Source organism: Ahaetulla prasina, chromosome 6, assembly GCF_028640845.1.
Source record: "Ahaetulla prasina isolate Xishuangbanna chromosome 6, ASM2864084v1, whole genome shotgun sequence".
In the NCBI taxonomy this organism is placed as follows: Eukaryota; Metazoa; Chordata; class Lepidosauria; order Squamata; family Colubridae; genus Ahaetulla; species Ahaetulla prasina.
In genome coordinates this window covers 94556427-94572692 of record NC_080544.1, presented here as the reverse complement: position 1 = coordinate 94572692, position 16266 = coordinate 94556427, and positions in this window count along the sequence as shown.

The following is a 16266-nucleotide window of genomic DNA, read 5'->3' as shown; positions in this document are numbered from 1 at the left end:
AAAAAGTCCTTTAAAATCGGGTTGCTCCAAAACCAGCTGCCAGTGTGTGGATGATAACTAAGTCTTATAATATTATATCCCGATACATAGCTGGGTTTATCCCAATTTAAAAAGGGGTAAGCTCTATGAATAGAAAGAGCTTTGAAGTGAAAGGTTTACCTCAGGAGGACAATAGAAAACCGCCTGATTAGAGGCAGTTTGATAACCTTCTATTTCAGCAGGTCAAAGAGGAAGAGAAAATGATGGCTTTCTCCCAGAGAATGTAATATCTACCCGATTACAAGAAGTGAAATGAAAAGAAATGGGAGATACTAGCATTTTGGGACATTTTGTTATATTGAAAAATGATTTCTTAATTGGTCACGGTGTCTAATTTTCTTCAGTTTAAAATTGACATTTATTAAAAAAAAATGCATGCATCAGTGGTGGGTTTCAAAAAATTTTACTACCGGTTCTGTGGGCGTGATTTAGTGGGTGTGGCATGGCTTGGTGGGCGTGGCAGGGGAAGGATACTGTAAAATCTCCATTCCCTCCCAAATCCAGGGGAAGGTTACTGCAAAATACCCATTTCCTGCCAATCAGCTGGGACTTGGGAGGCAGAGAACAGATGGGGGCAGGACCAGTCAGTATTTTTACTACCACTTCTCCAAACTACTCAAAATTTCCGCTACCAGTTCTCCAGAACTGGCCAGAACATGCTGAAACCCACCACTGACATGCATATATATTGAACTTTGATATATGAATCTTTTGTTAATTCTCAACAATATATTCTTGCTATTCTGAAGGAACATGCTCACATTTAATTGTTTCCAAAACAATTAACTTCTTTTGTAACTGAGATTACATAAATCCAATCCTATCCTCCTCCTCCTTCTCCTTTCTCATCTCTAAAAATTAACTTTGGGGGAAAGGATGGATAATCAGCAGCACTGAAATTATTCCTGTTGAGAAATAGATCCTCTAACATCAATTTCAAGATCCTAAGATTTGTACTTCTAACCAATCCTCCTCCCTCAAGCTTCAAAGACATTTATATGAAACATAAAAGGAGAAAACTATGATTCCCTCCTATTCTGTATTTTGTTTTTTAGATTCTTTATTTTTCAATAAAATGGAGAATTTAAATAGGGATTAATTTTGTCACCTGGAACAATAGTAGATGAGATCATTAATAGTATTCTTCTGCAAACGTTCAAACGCCACTGATGATAGATGACTAAAGCAGGGGTGAAATCCAGCAGGTTCTAACAGGTTCTAGAGAACCAGTAGCGGAAATTTTGAGTAGTTCAGAGAACCAGCAAATACCACCTCTGGCTGGCCCCAGAGTGGGGTGGGAATGGGGATTTTGCAATAGCCTTCCCCTGCCATGCCCACCAAGCCACGCCCACAAAACCGGTAGGGAAAAATTTTGAATTTCACCCCTGAACTAGAAAGCATCATACTTTCTCTGAATCCTTAAATGAACAGATTGCTTGTTATTCAGAAATAACAGGATAGTTCATTCTTCTAAATAAAAGAACTTCTGGAGCCAATGCCACTAAAGGGTATTGACCTAAGTAGAATGTGTAAAATAAAATGTCTCTCTTTTATTGTCAGGTTCCTTTTCTTAGCTTTTCTTTTACAGACCAAAAGGCATTATAAAAGGTTACTTCTTAAATACAGAAAAGAGATTTCCCATCATTTCTTTTTACAAATGCTATTAAAGTAGTAACAAAAACTGACTAGGTGCATCTGCTGGGTAATTATTCCAGTTTTAGTAATAATGAATACTTTGCCCATTTTTGTTAAGTAGGTCACTGGAATTTGTTTCTCTGCATGTCAAGAAACTGTTATTTTGTTCAATAACCTTGCCTGCCCAACTTTTAAAAAACAATCTCTAGCTTTTGTGTTCTTAATTGTTGTTATATTCCTATAATCATTCTGAGAGTTTAGATTTCCAAATGATTCCTTTTTTTTTGTTTTTAAATGTATTTCGGAAGAATATTTTGAAGAAACAAGAAACCATTTCTTCTAATATCAAAATGTTGCCGTTTTGTGGAAAAGCCTCTGAAGATATTCAAAATTATTAGCAACTAGTCCAATTTAGTGCCACTGTTACATCATGTTTTCTATGTATTTTACAATCACATTCTTCCCCTGCAAGAGAAGTGAAAATCTCCAATTTCTTTTTTAGTTCGAATAACGTAAAGGTAAAGGTTCCCCTTGCACATATGTGCTAGTCGTTCCCAACTCTAGGGGGCGGTGCTCATCTCTGTTTCAAAGCAAAGAGCCAGCATTGTTTGAAGACGCCTCTATGGTCATGTGGCTGGCATGACTAAACACCAAAAGCGCACAGACCGCTGTTATCTTTCCCACCAAAGGTGGTCCCTATTTTTTCTACTTGCATTTTTATGTGCTTTCAAACTGCTAGGTTGGCAGAAGCTGGGACAAGTAACAGGAGTTCACCCCATTATGTGGCACTAGGGATTAGAACCGCTGAACTGCCGACCTTTCGATCGAGAAGCTCATCATCTTAGCCACTGAGCCACCGCATCCCTCGGTATAAGAACATTTTAAGGAAACATGTAGGAAACATTTTTCTATATGTGGAAATTGATTACTTTTGCTATTTTCAAGGAGTATGCATGGTTATACAATAGGAATCAGAGATTGAGCTGCCACTTCCCCCCTTATTTCTCTAACTGCTTCATCATAATCTATTTTTTTATCACACCCCCAAAGCTTTCCTTTAATGCGGTTTTACTATTTTGTATTTGTACATATTTTACTGTTTTGTCAATCAATGAAAATAGTCCTCTTGTTGTCATCCATCAGCAGCCTACAGAGCTGGCAACAGAGTCGGACAGCGATGAGGCTGAGGTGAAGCCAGGGCCATCAGGAAGTGAGGTGCGGACTCCAGATAGTAGTGAGGCAGAGGAACAGGAGGAGCCTGTTCCTAATGCATGCATGAGAAGAGCTGCCAGAAGGCAAGAGCAGCTCAAGCAGAGAGGACAACTCTGGAGTAGGGCCAAGAGATGATTGGCCCCTCCCATAAGGCCTAAAACAGACCAGCACCGGCATTTGAGCTTAGCTTCATTTACGTTGTAGCTGTGTCTTCTGCTTCATCTTCTACTTCGTATATGTCTTTGTTTTTGTGGCTTCTGGACATTTGCCAGGAAGGGCCTTTGACAGTTTGCCTAATTGGACTAAGGTTTGTGAGATAACTGAGGAATTTGTGTTGGGAGGCATTTGTTTTACTTTGAGTTGAACTACACTGGGAATGAAGTAATTCCCAACTGTTCGAATGAAGTTTGTTTTTCCATGGACTAAGTTTATTACTACCTACTTGGGCCTGGGTCACAACACCTCTTTTGTCTTTGACCATGGTATGACCCTCACTGAAACATAGGTAGCTGGGAAGAATGGTTCTCTTCAAGAATCTCTTTTCCCCACTCTGAACTCTTTCCAAGATTCATATGGATCATGTCCAAAGTAACCTTCACCGCTCCAAACGTCCTGGAGCCAAAAGCCATGTAAGACCACTGAAGATCCTCATGGAAGGGAGTAGCCTACTTATAGCCAGGGGTGGTATTCAGCCGGTTCAGACTAGTTTGAGTGAACCAGTAGCCGGCAACTGCAGGTGGGCCTCCTTACCCACCCTAGCATAATGCCATCCTATTTAGCGACGTTTTTGAGGCCAGGCGCATGCGCGGAAGGCGCACGCATGAGCAAAGTGCATGCACAGAAGGCCAGGCGCATGTGTGGAAGGTGTGCACGGCAAGCCAGTGATAAGAATACCGCTGCTTAGAGCCCTTTAAAAGTCTAGACAGCTGGCTTTACCTTTCCGTGACCCTAATACAGCATCCTTGCAATTTTCTAAATAACAGTTTGGAAGAGGTTAGTCCCTCTGAGATATTTTCTTCAAACTTCCCAGTCAAATCTACCTTCTCAACTTTCCTGTTGTCTCTCATCCAAGTAGTAACCAAAGTAGTAACAACAGATTCCCACTTAGCTCATGGAAATCAGCCAAAGGTAACTAGGTATGGATGGAACCTCTTTCTTAAGTTTTGTGGATAAAATCATTCCAGCCGGTTTGTTCACTGTGTTCTGTCCGAGGTCCTGATCACTCCTGCTTAGTTAAACTAGTCCCTGAAGTTAAAAGAAGTATGAAAGAAATGAAAAGTGGAATCATTGGGGTAGGGGGGAAAAACTGTAGACTTGCCATTGCAAAAAAAAACAACTACTGTAGACTTGATACGCTGCCTGGGAAAGCCAAGGGAAATCATCAAAACCATAAAAAAAGCAAAAGTCAGAATATTTTGGACATGTGATGTGACACCTGGAAAAATATGGCATACTTCACTTAATCCTCCAAGGAAAGATTGAAGGCAAACAAGGTCCAGGCAGAAGAAGAACCTCATGGTTTGGTTTGGACAAAACTCAGCAACACTTTTTCATGCAGCTGTTGATAAAAATAGGATCGCCAACAAGATCTCCAACGTCCGATGACAGCTATGGCACAAGAAGAAGACTTGCAATTATGATGGACTAAGGTGGAGATCAGAGTACAAATCTAGAACAGCAAAGCCAAGGGAGACCAAAACTGGCCACCTAAGGAGGCAGGCAAACATATCACAATACCAGTAGCAGGTCTGAAACTACCACACCAAAATATGCTGGGGCTAATAAATTTTATACAGCACACCTCTACTGTGACAATATATAATTATAAATGCTTTTCTATTATTTCTTGTTGAAAATTCATTGTTCTTTCCATAACAAAATAGTAGTTCTTGTAAAATAATATCGATGTCTACTTAAAGTAGACTGCGTGGGAGATTGAGGGAGCTCCTTGTAGCTCCCATGTAACACCTCTCCTGCGCAGGCTGCATTGGTTGCCGGTGATCTTCCAGGTGTGATTCAAGGTTCTGGTTATCACCTTTAAAGCGCTCCATGGCATGGGACCGGGATATTTTAGGGGACCGCCTACTGCCGTCAGTAACCTCCCATCGACCTATGCGCTCCCACAGAGAGGGCCTCCTCAGGGTGCCGTCAGCCAGACAATGTCGGCTGGCGACCCCCAAGGGGAGAGTGTTCTCTGTGGGAGCTCCGGCCCTGTGGAATGAATTATCCGTGGGGCTACGCCTTCTCCCTGATCTTCGGATCTTTAAGTGCGAGCTCAAAACCTTCTTTTTTCACCAAGCAGGGCTGGCCTAATGATACAGTTTTAAATTGAATGTTTTAATGGGATTTTAAGGGAATTAATTTTATTTACTATTTTTACTCAGATATTTTTAATTTTTCAGCTTATTGAATTAGATTTTTAATTGTTGATTTATTTTAAAGTTTTTGATATTTATGTTTTATTTCTGCTATACACCTCCCTGAGTCTTCGGAGAAGGGTGGTATAAAAATACGAATAATAAATAAATAAATAAACAAACAAACAAACAAATAAATAAATAAATAAATAAATAAAGGTATTAATTTACAGCAGAGAAGTTCAGAGATAGAAGATTCCCTAATCATAGATATCATAAGAGAAGGATCATGCTAATCTATAGTGGCCAAGAATTTGATAGCACTGATGTATCTGGATGTGCCTGATGAAATGAACTGCAGCTCATGAATGATTGTGCCTTTTAATAAAATTTGTTAGTGAGAAAAGGTGATTTTTAAAAAAAAATCCTGGTACATCACAACTGTTTTTTAATAAATTATTGTATTAAAATATATTTCTCAATTCGTATTCGTGTCAGAAGCACTGAGGCACTTTCGGGTTGAAAGAATTAGCCAGTAACACTACTGTTGCCCAGTTAATGTTGGGGGTGAGTCATTGGCCCCGACGGAAAGGGTGCGCAACTTGGGCGTTCTCCTGGATGGACGGCTGTCGTTTGAAGACCATGTGGCGGCCGTCTCCAGGAGAGCTTTTTACCAGGTTCGCCTGGTTCGCCAGTTGCGCCCCTTTCTGGACCGGGATGCCTTATGCACGGTCACTCATGCTCGTCACTTCGCCTGGATTATTGCAATGCTCTCTACATGGGGCTACCCCTGAGGTGCACCCGGAGACTTCAGCTAGTCCAGAATGCAGCTGCGCGGGTGATTGAGGGAGCACCACGTTGCTCCCGGGTAACACCACTCCTGCGCAGTCTGCACTGGCTACCTGTGGTCTTTCGGGTGCGCTTCAAGGTTCTGGTTACCACCTTTAAAGCGCTCCATGGCTTAGGGCCCGGGTACTTACGGGACCGCCTGCTGTTACCTTATGCCTCCCATCGACCCGTACGCTCTCACAGAGAGGGTCTTCTCAGGGTGCCGTCCGCCAAGCAATGCCGGCTGGCGGCCCCCAGGGGAAGGGCCTTCTCTGTTGGAGCTCCTACTCTCTGGAACGACCTTCCCCCCGGTTTGCGCCAAATATCTGACCTTCGGACCTTTCGTCGGGAATTAAAAACTTATTTATTCATCCAAGCGGGACTGGACTGATTTTTTAGATTTTTTAAATCTCTAAATTTTAAATTTTAAATTTTAAATTTTTAAATTATCTGTAATTTTATATGGGTATTTTAGGTTGGTCAATTTGACGGTTTTAATTCGGCCACTATTGAATAGGTATTTTAAATTGATTTTTAACTTTGTATACTTATTGCTTTTTATCTTGGATGTACACCGCCCTGAGTCCTTCGGGAGAAGGGCGGTATAAAAGTTTAATAAATAAATAAATAAATAAATAAATAAATAAATAAATAAATAAATAAATGTATTAATTTACAGCAGAGAAGTTCAGAGACAGAAGATTCCCTAATCATAGATATCATAAGAGAAGGATCATGCTAATCTATAGTGGCCAAGAATTTGATAGCACTGGATGTATCTGGATGTGCCTGATGAAACGAACTGCAGCTCATGAATGATTGTGCCTTTTAATAAAATTTGTTAGTGAGAAAAGGTGATTTTTTAAAAAAAATCCTGGTACATCACAACTGTTTTTTAATAAATTATTGTATTAAAATATATTTCTCAATTCGTATTCATGTCAAAGCACTGAGGCACTTCCGGATTGAAAGAATTAGCCAGTAACACTACCGTTGCCCAGTTAATGTGCCTATTGAGATGGTATTTATTTATCAACTTGTGTTCACATGCTTTTGAACTGCTAGGTGGGCAGGAGCTGGAGCAAATGACAAGGACTCCCTCCCTCACACAGCAACACTCAGGTCTTGAACATGGGCTTACTGATTGTCAGCATTCTAGCCTTGTGAGCCACTGTACTCTACTATTACTAGTACTCTACTATTTCTATTTATTTAAAAAAAATGCAGGAGTGTGACAATGATGATTTCTCAATAAAATATACTGTTTAAATTGTGATTGGTTCTTTAATCCTAGAATTGAGACATGTGGTGATGATGATGATAATGAGGAGGAGGAGAATGATAAGGAGAAGGAGAAAGAGGAGGAGGAGGATGACTTCTAGAAATCATATTCCAAAATCCTTGAAAATGAACATAATTCAGCAACCAAGAGAGATATTCTTCCTGTCCTCTAGATGGCACCTCTGAACAAAACATGATCCCATGATACTATGCTTTTCATCATGAGAACACTTCCTTGTTTTTAAAAGCCCCAGATTTGAGGATGATTGATAATAACTGATGATGATGATGATGATTTTGTCAAAGTTCTTTTAATTCAAATAAATTTATAATTTTATTTCTGATTATAAGTCAGCATTAATCTACATACATTTCTTCAGTTACATCAGAGTCAGGGTAAATTTCTTTTCAAATTTGATAGATCTCACCCATCCACATTTTTGGAATGGTATTTTGATTTAGATGGGTAAATTTATGGGAAAATCTTTAAATGTTAACGATATTAATGTAATGATGAATTATATGGCAAAACTTTGGAATTGGACAGTTATCGGAAATTTGGTGGTATTGTGTATGGGGGTGGCTAAATGAATCATACTGAAATTTAATATTATGCCAAATTTTAGAAATATGTAATATATCCATCCAAAAAAAGCAATATTTTCTACTAATCAAAGAATGAAGCCATATGTATTACTTTGGCAGATAGTTTATAATATTATACAATGATCTTTTTTTAAAATCTGATTATTCTACCTTATGTATTTATTCATAAACCAATGTAGAATTTATTCATAAATCAGTGACCATTGACAAGTCTAGCATATAAAATAGATTTTTTTTATTTTTTATTTTTTTTAAAAAATCATTTGGATTGCTTTTCTTTTGCTTTTCTGGTTTCTATCTAAAGTTTAAAAGTAGTTATGTTTAATTTTTTGAAGTGCGTTTTGGTGTTTTGTTTATTTTTTTATTTTTATTTTATTTATTAAAATTATCTATCTCTATATAATGAAACTCTTTTTAAAATAAAGATTAATTAAATATTTTTAAAGATGCTTAGAAAATCAATGTACATTTACATAAAGTAAGATAAAGTCATCATCAACTCTCAATTCTTTTCTTTTTCAAATTTTTATTAAATAAACAGTAAACAAGGGACACAGTGCGACCATCCTGGCTTTGTCATTTGTCCATACATATTTTAACATAACTACAGATATAATTCCCACTCACCGTACATTGTTACATTGATATTATAAACATATCCCTTATCCTCATTTGAATATTTGTTCAAGTATTGTTCTACGAATCCTTTTTCTCGTTTCCAACCATTGATACATTTTGTTCCGAATTTCATAATACTCTGTCTCACCTTTATTTTTAAGTTTTAGTGTTAGTCTGTCCATTTCTGCACAGGCCATTATTTTCTTTATTATCTCTTCTTCAGAGGGGGTATCCTTATTTTTCCAATTTTGCGCATACACCAGTCTTGCCGCTGTTATAACATTCAGAATTAAATGTATCAATTCTTTACTATATTTCTCTTTTATAATTCCTAATAGGAATAGTTCTGGTTTCAAATCCATGTTTTGGTTTAGCATCTCTTCCAACCATGTCTTTATCTGATGCCAAAATTCCTTGGCTTTCATACATGACCACCAGAGGTGGGTTTCAGCAGATTCTGACTAGTTCTGGAGAACCAGTAGCAGAAATTTTGAGAAGTTTGGAGAACTGGTAGTAAAAATTCTGACTGGCCCTGCTCCCATCTATTCTCTGCCTCCTGAATCCCAGCTGATCACGAGGAAATGGGGATTTTGCAGTAACCTTCCCCTGGAGTGGGGTGGGAATGGAGATTTTACCATATCCTTCCTCTGCCACGCCCACCAAGCCATGCCCACCAAGCCACACCAACAGAACTGGTAGTAAAAAAATTTGAAACCCACTACTGATGACCACCACATATAATAAAATGATCCTAGTGCTGAGTTAAATTTCCAACACTGCAGTGACAGATTCTTGTTTATTTTTGCTAACCTTGTAGGGAGAAGATGCCACCTATAAAACATTTTATATCGGTTTTCTTTGTACATGATGCCTAACGTTAATTTCCTATTTCTCTCCCATAAGTCTTGCCATCCAGTTCAATATCCTGCGCAGACTGCACTGGCTACCTGTGGCCTTCCGGGTGCGCTTCAAGGTTTTGGTGACCACCTTTAAAGCGCTCCATGGCATAGGGCCGGGTTATCTACGGGACCGCCTACTGCTACCGAATACTTCTCACCGACCCGTGCGCTCTCACAGAGAGGGACTCCTCAGGGTGCCGTCAGCGAGGCAATGTCGTCTGGCGACGCCCAGGGGAAGGGCCTTCTCTGTGGGGGCTCCCACCCTCTGGAATGAACTGCCCCCAGGACTTCGTCAGCTTCCGGACCTTCGGACCTTCCGCCGCGAGCTTAAAACATACCTATTTAACTGCGCAGAACTGAGTTAGATTTTAGTTGTGGGTTTTAACTTGGGTTTTAATTTTTTATATTTTTAATTATTAGGCTTTTGAATAAGTTTTTTAATTGTTTTTAGAATTGTATTTATTGCTTTTAAATGCCTGTAAACCGCCCTGAGTCCTTTGGGAGATAGGGCGGTATATAAATATAAACAATAAATAAATAAATAAATAAATAAATATTGTAACCAAAGTTTTTGGTCCACACTACCATAGTTTCCTTCACTTGCTCTTCCCCCATTTCATATTCCAGTAGATATTGATAAGTTTTCTTTATCATCTTTTCATCTGTTCCTAATAAAATTTTATCTAGCATTGTTAATTCTTTCATAATACCCTATTCTTTTCTATCTTTCATATAGCATGATTGTTTTTGTAGGTATATACCTACAAATGTTCCACCATGCCAATTCTATTCTTTCTTCTTGTAGTTCTTTTCTAGATCTTAATTCCCCTCTTTCATTTAATATATCCTTATATCAGTGGTGAAATTCAATTTTTTTTACTACCGCTTCTGTGGTTGTGGCTTAGTGGGCATGGCAGGGAAAGGATACTGCAAAATCACCATTCCCTCTCCACTTCTGGGGGAAGGACATTGCAAAATCTCCATTCCCACCCCACTCTGGGACCAGTTCTCCGAACTACTCAAAATTTCCGCTACTGGTTCTCCAGAACCTGTCAGAACCTGCTGGATTTCACCCCTGCCTTATATGTAACTAGTTTTCCCAAATTAATGAAAATTGGATGTACTAACACCTCCAGTATAGAGAGCCAGGCCAGGATTTCTATATAGTTCTGTTGTTTAACTTTTGTCTAAACCTCAAGGAGAGCTCAACTCTCAAGAGGTACCCTGAATGATAGCCATTCAGGGTACCTCTTGATGCTAAAATCTTAATGTGTACGGTAATGTCATCATGTGCACACTGCAAATATGAACTTGTCTGTTGAAGTCTGGTACCGTTATCTAAACTCCATCATTATAATACGATGTGTATTTTGTCTTTCTCTCCTCACCTCCCCATGGATGCATGTAACAGAGGTTGGTATTTAAGATCTAAAAGAATAAGTATTGTGTATTAAGGAAGTTACTACAGAGAGAGAAAACCTTGTATAAGGGGGAAAGAGAAGGAGGAAGGGCAAGTATTTTATTTTTCCTGTACGAAGCAGACTGAAAAGTGTCAGGTCTTTTAATTGGGGACAGCAGAGCTGAGAGAAACAGGAATCATGAGGGAATCTCTTACTTGTTTTTTGTACAGGTTTTCCTTGACTTACAACTATTCATTTAGTAACTGTTTGGAAAAAATGACCTGTGAGAGTTTTTCACAGTTATGACTGTTGCAACACCCCCATGGTCATGTGATCAAAATTTGGACCCTTGGTTACTGGCATGTATTTATGATGGTTGTGGGGTCAGGTGATTACTTTTTGTGACCTTCTGACAAGCAAAATCAATGGGGAAGCCAGATTTACTTAACAACCATGTTACGAACAACTGCAAGTAATTTACTTAACAACAGTGGCAAGAAAGGCAACAGTGACAAGAAATGGAGACCAAACTCACTTAACAACTGTGTTGCTTAGCAATGAAAAATTTGGACTCAATTGTACTGTAGTCATAAATCAAAGATTACCTGTAATTCCTTTGTGGTACTAGGATAAGGATGGAATGACATCTCCAATCATTTTTCCTTTCCTTTTCCCCCATTCAGTCAAAGATCGGAAGGTAAAACCCTGATTAAAAACTAATAAGGTACTAAATATTTGTATTAGAGCAGGGGTCTTTGTATTAGAGCAGCCAGCTTTGCTGGCTGAGGACTTCTGGGAGTTGAAGTCCACAAGTTTTAAAGTTGCCAAGGTTGGAGACCCCTGTATTAGAGGGTGCAAATGAAACAGCAATTTGAATCCAGCATAGGAATGTCCTGGAAAGCCTTTATTGACTCTGATGATAGTTGCAATTATCTTTCAGGAACCTAAAAATAAAACTTTAACCAGGCTACTTTTCATTGTACTTCCTTGTAGATGGAAACATCATTATCTGTGATGAAATGTACTAGATAATTTGCTACCTGATTTTAAACGCAGCCTTCTAATTGCTCTTCCCATAAGACTGGTTTCCCTCTCAAATTATGAATCATTGGAATGAATTATTTCCTGCCTACCATTGCTTCCTTCTGTCCTATAATATTATGATTTCAGTTTTATTTAAATATGTTATAATGAATGTGATGGGAGCATCATATGACATAGAGAATAAATGTTGAGACAGTGTGGAAACCAGGTTTGGTAGATGCAGAATAAATTAGGGATGAGATTCAGCAGGTTCTGGCAGTAGAGAACCAGTAGCGGATATTTTGAGTAGTTCGGAGAACTGGCAAATATCATCTTTGGCTGGTGGGGTGGGTATGGAGATTTGGCAATAACCTTCCCCCAGAAGTGGGGAGGGAATGGGGATTGTGCATTATCCTTCCCCTGGAGTGGAGTGAGAATGGAGATTTTGCAATATCCTTCCCCTGTCACGCCCACCAAGCCAAACCACGCCCACCAAGCCACACCCACAGAACCAGTAGTTAAAAAAAAAATTGAATTCCACCACTGGAATAAATGAATTTCTCTGCTTTTTTTTTCAGGCAAAGGTAAATGGTAGTCTTATTTTAATGTCGCAATTAACAATGTTATCACTTCAGCGTATACATAAAATCAGAGGATGCCTTTTTTTAAAAGTAGTGCAGTGATGGATAACTGAAATAGCTTTCAAATGTCTCTCTTTCATCCTACAGAACTCCGTCCTACCATCACTATGAAAAATTGAATGGTATGGTCTTCCACCATTGTGATATGAAATATATACCTCATATATACCCTAGCGTACCAGATCTAGATGAAAAATGGTGGCCAAAATGGGTGATCCTGAATAACCCTAACCAAACAGATCATATAGATCTAACAAAACCACTTCCAGGAATGAAGTTGCCCTGAAAAATATGGAGCCATCTGAATAAAATCAGGACAGGCCATGCCAGAATTAGGGCAAAGCTCTTGAAATGGGAAATGGCCAAGAGCTCACAATGTAACTGTGGTGCATCAGAACAAACAATCACCCATTTCATTCGAGAATGTCCCTTCGGGAAATTTCAAGGCATCTGGGATCTCAATGCAGCCACTCCAGAAGCAGTTACATGGTTAGCTTCCTTAGATATCAAATTATAACATCAATGCTACCCTGTTTCCCCCAAAATAAGACATCCCCTAATGATAAGCCCAATCAGGCTTTTGAGCGCATGGCAATAAGGCCAAGTGCTTATTTCAGGGTTCAAAAAAATAGAAAACAGGGTCTTTTTTTCAGGGAAACATGGTGGCACCATATCATGGCATTTTTACCAAGGTTTCACCCTAATTTAATATTTTATCTCATCTACTGTATCGTCCACACATTTTAAATATACATGTTATTTGCCAATGCTTTATTTAAATTTATATTTGTGTTTGTACGCATAAGGTGATTCATTAGTGTTGTTTATCACTGATTGCATGACCTCTGTAGAAGCCATACATATTTGTGAAAAATACATATCATTGCATTTTTTCTCACCACTTGTAGGCACTTAGGTCGGTCCATGAAAATCTTAAGCTTGTTCCTTGACAAACAAAATCTTATCTGTTCTTGATGTAGTGTTTCTGTTGAATGGCCCCAACAGGCCATACCAATACTTAGAACAGAAGTTACAACTTAGAACAGAAAGTATGCATTTAAATTTAAATTTACTTGGTCTGTTGTGTGGATGTTTGGGTGGTTCAGGAGCAGGGAATTTGTGGTGGGTGGGGTGTGTGTTTGGGGATTATGTGTGTTGGGCCTGGTCTTTGGATGTTATGTGAATTTCGTTGTATGGGTATACTGTAAATATATGTACAATGATAATAAAGTTATTATCATTAGTATTGTTACATTTAAACTTAATTAATGTAATTGGTGTAAATATAATTTAAATAAATTAATCAATTTAATTAATTAATTTAAAGGTAATTTAGATAAATATAAAAACAATTTCAATTTAAATTTTTCATAAAAGCTAATACTACACGGATGATTTAAATGTAATTCATTTAATTGTCTTAAATTTAAATTTAATTCATTGATTTTACATTTACTTCATTTAATTGATTTATATTTAAATGGATTATATTTAAATCACCCCCAACATTGTCCTTCTCCCTTTTATGTAACTGTTTACATTTTAATTGCCTTTGTATTTGTCTTTTTTAGATAAAATCATCTTATCAGTGAGATGGGTGGCATATAAATTTAATAAATAAATAAATTGGATTCATTAGAAGAGATACATCTAATTTCCACGTGGTTCAATATTTTTTACATCATTTAAAAATTAAAAGCTGGCAACAAATATTTTGGATGGAGGACATCTTCAGGAAATCAGACTGAAGGCTTTCAAATGCTTCCTGTGATCTCCAGTTCTGTTCTTAGAATAGTATTTCTCAAGTTAGGCAAATTCCAGATGTAGGAACTTTATTTGAGAAATTCATTCCTGAGAAATATGGGAAATTAAATCCACACAGTTGGAAATTGACCAGATTGAAAAACATTGCATTAAATTAAACATAGGTACGCAAGCTTGGTTCACAGCATTAGAATTTTGGTTGTTGTCGTTACATCATTATCCCACAACCTATCAAATGGAACTTATGGTGGAAGACCATCTCTAGTAATAAAGAATTGCGAAATCAGGAATTTGCTTTGAGCTTCAGAACTGAACAGAAATCACTTTCGATTTTTCCCCATATCCCTATCAGCATTCTGCGCTTAGGCCAATTTTCCTGTGATTGTGTGAACTAAATAGTTATTGGGATTACAATCCTTATAACTAGTGTGCTGAATTTTGGAAGATGATTTGGAAGACAACATAACAGAAAAGTATCACATTATGGAAATACGGTATTTGATGAGCTAGGCCTTGTCATTTTAACTATTCATTCATAAATTGATCTCCATCCACTGAAACAGTGCTGACGATATAGGAATCCATTTTTTTTAAATTTGCATTTATATCCCGCCCTTCTCCGAAGACTCAGGGCAGCTTACACTATGTTAGCAATAGTCTTCATCCTATTTATATATTTATATACAAAGTCAACTTATTGCCCCCAACAATCTGGGTCCTCATTTTACCTACCTTATAAAGGATGGAAGGCTGAGTCAACCTTGGGCCTGGTGGGACTAGAACCTGCAGTAATTGCAAGCAGCTGTATTAATAACAGACTGTCTTAGCAGCCTGAGCCACAGAGGCCCTTTATGATTTGGCCATGCAAATTTAGAAGTCATCACATTTTTTTAAAAAAACAAGGAATTGAAAGAGTGAAGAGTAGCAAAGGTGATGAGAGCCTTGGAGGCTAAAAAATGGTGGTTAGAGGAAGACCCAACATTACAGCATCTCTTTCAACACGATGATTCCATGGAATTACCTTGTTCAAGGTAAGAACTTTAAATCATGAGTTTTTATAACCAGCTTCACATGAGAACTACACCCATTTTTTCTCTCTAAACCTTTGAAATGAAGACTCCCTTGTGACAAGGCTAAATCAAGCAGATAATAGAACTTAACATTAGAAAGTGTTTGAACAAGCTGTTGTCCAATACACATATGCAGCTGATCATTTATGGACAATTCTCAGAGGCCAATAAAATTCTTGAGTTTTCTGGCCCAGCTGAGATAGCAGAAATGGGGCAAGAATATTTAGGCTTGGAAACCACAAAAGGGTAGCATGGGGTTTGCAATATTATATATATCTTATACTGTCCTATTAGCAGTGGTGGGATTCAAATAATTTAACGACCGGTTTTCTGCCCTAATGATTTCTTCCAACAATCAGTTCATCAAACTGCTCAGAAAGTTAACAACCGGTTCTCCCGAAGTGGTGCGAACCAGCTGAATCCCACCATTGCCTACTAGTCTTGTACAATGAACATACTTTTTTTTGGTATGTTGTTGCATCAAGAAAACATGCTCAGTGGAGATCTTTTTAAAATTCATATACTTTCACAAGGAACATTTTTGTTATAAATAGAAAACATTTCTCTTTTTCTCCCAGTTCATTCCTCTTGATGTGTGCAATTTTAAAATTAAATCTAATTTATGATATGTACTTTCAGCATGTACAACCATTTTTAATAAAAGTAGTTATTGTATATGTCAGGGCATTCTGGATGATGTATCATTATACCAACAAAATAATTCAGAAGGTGATATATAGTCTGGTAAACTGATGCACTGATTTTAACATATGAAAAAGGCGATGGATCCCTGTACTTTTAAGCACAATTTATGGTAATATGTTTTAAGTATACTGTAATGGACAAAGGAGAATATAACAATTACTGAATTTCATTTGAAATATTTTTTCATA